Here is a 5,213-nt window from a genome sequence, read left to right on the forward strand (position 1 = left end):
TCTTTCTCTCTCACCTCCATATCTACCAGCTGTTGCCATATCCTGTCATTTGTACCTTTCTGACATCTCTTATATGTTCCCCCTTCTCTCCTCTGACACAGCCGCCACCATGGTACAGGTGATAACCTCATGCTTGCACTATTACAATAACCTTCTGGTTGATCTCCCTTCCTCAGGTATCTCCCTACACTAGTCCATCCCCTATTCAACAAACAAATTAATCTTCCTAAAGTACAGGTCTGACCATGTCACCCCTCTACTTAGTAAACCCCAGTAGTTCCCTATTTCTTCTAAGATCAAATATGAAATCTTTTGTTCCTCAACGAAAGCCCTTCATAACCTGACCCCCTCCTATCTTTCCAGTCTTCAGAGACTTTACTCACCTCCATATACTCTGTGATCCTGTGGTACTGGCCCCCTTGCTCATCCTCGCACTGTACACTCCATCTCCATGAAAACATTGCATTTTCATGGGCTATCCTCTATGCCTTGAATGTTCTCCCTCCTCTTAGCTGTCTCTTGGCTTGTCTGGCTTTCTTCAAGTGGGAGCTAAATCCCACCCTCTATGAGAAACCTTTCCCTGCTCTCCTTTTAATATCAATGTCTTTCCCCTGAGATTACCCTAAATCTGGTTTGTACATAGTTGTTTGCATGCTATCTCCTCCATTAGACAGTGAGCACTAAGTGGGACTTTGTTTTTGGCCTTTTACTGTGTCCCCAGCACTTAGCACAGTGCCCAACACATAAGTGATCCTTAATATATGCTTGTTGCCTCACTTAATAAATGTGTATTAAATCGAATCCAGGACTAAAGGAATATGATGAAATCCCATGTTCTGAAGTATGTGTAGAATGCTGCATGCCACATCTCTTAGACCTCAATTTACTCATTTTCTTCTGAAAACACTTTTCTGGGGCCATCATTTGAATTGTCCACACAGAGTAAACTATATAAAACTAAGCTTCTGGTCTCCTAAGGGGATTTAAAGTGGGTTTGGGAAGTTAGCAAGACCAGTTCTGGATCAGAATCCATCACCTTGCTCTCTGCAAACAAACAAATAAAACCCAACCCTTTAAACACAAATCTCTGCCACTAGGGAAATTATAGCAGCCTATTTTTTTTAAAGAAGCTCTAAAAAGTCAGATGCAAATTTTAAAAGTACAGTTGTTTGACTCTGCAGACACCTACTCATCTACAAAATTGTTTTTGCTTTTGGTTTTTTTTTCACTTGGGAAGTGAGAACAACACAGCCAAAAGAGTAATACTATGTAGTATGGCCAGACAATTTATATGTGGAACCAACTCTTGACCTGTGCCCTAGTGTTAATCATCACTAAGAAGTAGCAGGGTACAGTGGAAGGAGCCCTGACCCTGGAGTCAGGGGACCTGTGTTCAAATTCTACATGTGTGATCTTGGATAAGAATTTTCCCCGAACTTCATTTTCATCTGTAAAATGAAGAGGTTGGCCTCTCTGGCCCCTGAGGCCTTTCCAGCTCTACACCTACATTCCTAAACTTCCAAAGGAAACATGCTGGGAGAAATCACCATTGGCATACCTCAGAAACCAAGTCAGTGTCACATACCAGGACGGCTTGCTGTCTCTTGGTTCCCTAAGAACAGACTCCTATATAACTTCTCATTCCTTGAATCACTTCAGCAGGCTTTCCCTTCCTGTCTCCTTTCATTTCTATATTCTCAGGCTGTTTTTCATTGTTTCCCATGAGCCCCCTATTCTAAGACTCCCAGATTCCAATGCCTACTCACCCCTACAGCACCTTCTCACTCTGAGCCATTCCTATCGCTTATCTCCACCACCACACCCTTCTCCCTTCTCCTTTATCCCCTCATCACTAACTCTAGGATTCTCCTTATCCTCAATTTCCTACCTGTTGAGCCTCTTTCTCCACTAGAATAGGAGGGCCTTGACTTTCAGACACCACCCATGAGAGTAGGAAGGAGGAGGAAACTATGGCAGCATGTATAATTGTGGCATGATGGAAAGAATACTGGCTCTAGAGTCTGAGAACCAGGGTTCAGATCCTGCTGTTGATGATTACTACTTGCATGACCTTGAGTGGATTTCCTGAGCCTCAGTTTCCTCATTTTTGAAATGAAGGCAGTGAGTCAAGACATCAGCCCATTATATCACTGGTCCTTGTCCAAAAACAAAGGATGAACAACAAGATGGAAGATAATCTCAGAGGAAAGGAACTTGGAGGAGGATTTGGGGAAGACTTTGTGAGGAGAATGGGATTTGAGCTGAGTCTTAAAGGAAGCCAGGTAAGCCAGTCTGAGATGCTCCATGCTGAGCAGGCATGGAGAGAGACCATGCCAAAGCAACAGGTGGGGAAATGGAGTGTTATGTGTAAAGAATAAGTAGACCATTGTAACCAGATCATAGAGCCTGTTGAGAGAAGCAAAGGGTAAAAAGGCTGGAAAAGTAGAAAGAGGTCAGATTTTGAAGAGTTTTAGTACCAGATAGAGGATATTTTACTTGATCCTAGAGATAACAGGGAGCCACAAAAGTTCATTGAGTAGGGGAGTAGTATGGTTAGATTTGTGCTTTAGGAAAATCACTTTGGCACTAAATGAAGGGTGGAATGGAAGAGAGAGGTGAACCAAGCCCTATACTGAGAAACAGAAATAACTGAGTTCAAATCCTATTTCAGACACTTAGTAGCTGTGTGACCCCAGGCAAGTCACTTAACCTTCATTTGCCTCAGTTTTCTCATCTGTAAAATGAGAATAATAGTATTTACTTCTCAGGTTGTTGTGAGGATAAAACGAAATAATATTTGTAAAGTACTTTGCAAAATTTAAAGCACTATATAAATGCCAGCTACTACTAGTGGTACTACTACCATTATTAAGTCAGAGAGACCACGGAGAAGGCTATTGCAATAGTCCAGGCAAGAGCAGATGAGAGCTTGAACTAGGAAGGTGATCATGAGTGGGGAGAAGGGAATATATAGGGGAGATGTTGTGAAGGTAGAAATGATAAGATTTAATAACAAATTGGATAAGGGGGGGAGTGATGAAAGACAGGAAGGAGTCAAGGATGATGCAGGTTTTCATCCACCCCACCCATCTTAGCAGTTTCTTCCTGACCTGCACCCTTTTGAGCTTGCTATGGATCTAAGAACTCCCATCCCTATTCAATTTCCTAAGATGAGATGTTCAGGACAATCTTAGTCTGATTGTTCTCTGAAATGAAGATGAATCTTACTTCTATTTTATGTGGACCCAAAATTCCATTAGTAGCTCTGGACAATTTCCTTTATAGGTTTTAAGGGGGAGAGAAAGAGAAGAGGAAAATGTGGCCTAAGAGGGAGTCTTTTGATCTCCTATGTGTTTCTCATGACAACCAGCAGTAATTCTTTGTTACAGGGAGTAAGATAGTGTTACATAGTGCTAGACCTGGGTTCAAGCCTTGCCTCTGACTCTATCTGCATGATGGTGAATGAGCAGTCATTGAATTTCTTTGAGCCTCAGTTTCTTCATCTATAAAACAGGGATATGAGCCTCAGCCTGTCTACTTCACAATCCATGGTACAGTATAATGAGTACTGGCTCTCAAGCCAGAGGAGTTGAGTTCAAATCCCACTTCTGACTTTTACTACCTTTGTAAGCTCTACCTATGGTAGTGAAAAGACCATGGGATTTCAAACCAGTATATCTGAGGCTCAGTCCTTACTCTGCCACTATTGATTGAGAAATCTTGGGCAAGTCATTTAAATTCTCTGAACTTCTATTTTCTCATCTTTTAAAATAGGGGTAATGAAGCTTGTACCATAAGCCTCACTGGGTTGTGATGAGGATTGAGTGAGGTAATATATGCAAAAGAACTTTCTAACTGTAAGATACTACAGAGAATTTACATAAAACAAGATAATAATCGTAAAGCACTTATCACAGTGCCTGGCACACAGTAAGTACTGTATAAATGTTAGTGTTATTATTGTTAATGTTGTTACTCTTACTGTTATCCAAGACATCATTCTGTCTTTTAATGATGTTTCTGTAGAATGAAGTGTATTCAGAATCCCAGCTTGGAGTGCCAGGAACATCCTTCCCAGTCCAGTACAGCCTGATTGTAGAAGCTGACTGTCTTCTACAGACGTACAATTATTATCTTGTTTGATGTTCATAACAACCTTGGGAGATAGATACTATTATTGTGGAATTGAGGAAATATACTTAACCAAGCAAAATAATCAACCTCAGTGCAAACTTTTTAGAACAAAATTCTGCTTCTACTATTTTAAAAACTATTCTCATGCTTCTATCTTGTTTTATCAAATAAAGTATAAATTCTTTGAGGGCAGGTACTCTGTGTTATAAATCACACTGACTTACAAATAAAAGTTACCAAATGAATATTTTGGTTAATTGATGATAACTCATTATCCACAAAGTTGAAATGTTTAGGAGGATTAATGGGTAATGAGAGGATTGTAGAGTTTTCTGGAACAAAGCCCAGGGAGCTAGGCTTTAGAGTCAAGAGATGCGGCCCTGAGCTTTTTGATCAACTAGACCTTAGGGCAAGGCCAGAAGCTTTAATTTCCCTGTCTGTGAAATGGAGATAATAATAGTTGTACTACTCAGCTCATAGGCTTATTACGAAGAAAGCACTTTGTAAATCTTAAAGTGATATATATAGATATAGATATATATATATACACATATATATGTGTATATATATATATGCACACACACATATATTTGTATGTATGAATTACTATTACAATTATTCTTAACACAAGGCATGATTGTTGACTTTTTATCTGTCCTTCAATAGGCTTATGTTTTTCATTTGAAAGCACATAAACTTCATCTTTTGATATGTCTGTTTAAAAAAAATTCTATTAGTATGTGTTTGTATTTTCTAAAATATATACCTATAGTTTTAAGCTATCAAAGCTTAAAACTTCACTAAGATTTCTGGAACACCCTGCATATACATATGTTATCATATGAACCTGTGTATAGATGTTTATGCATATATGCATATATGCACACATATACCCACACAATGCATATATGATTATATGGTTTATGTACACATGTGTATTTGTGTGTGTACAATCACATGTGTGTATAAACGCATGTGTGTTCTTGGTACATATATAGAACAAGTAATATGTCTTGGGAATAAATTGTGTTGCCTGGGATATGACCATAGTCATATTGTCTACTTATATTAGCAGTATG

The sequence above is a fragment of the Phascolarctos cinereus genome, unplaced genomic scaffold (genome assembly GCF_003287225.1).
Source record: "Phascolarctos cinereus isolate Bilbo 61053 unplaced genomic scaffold, phaCin_HiC Scaffold_4;HRSCAF=312, whole genome shotgun sequence".
NCBI lineage: Eukaryota > Metazoa > Chordata > Mammalia > Diprotodontia > Phascolarctidae > Phascolarctos > Phascolarctos cinereus.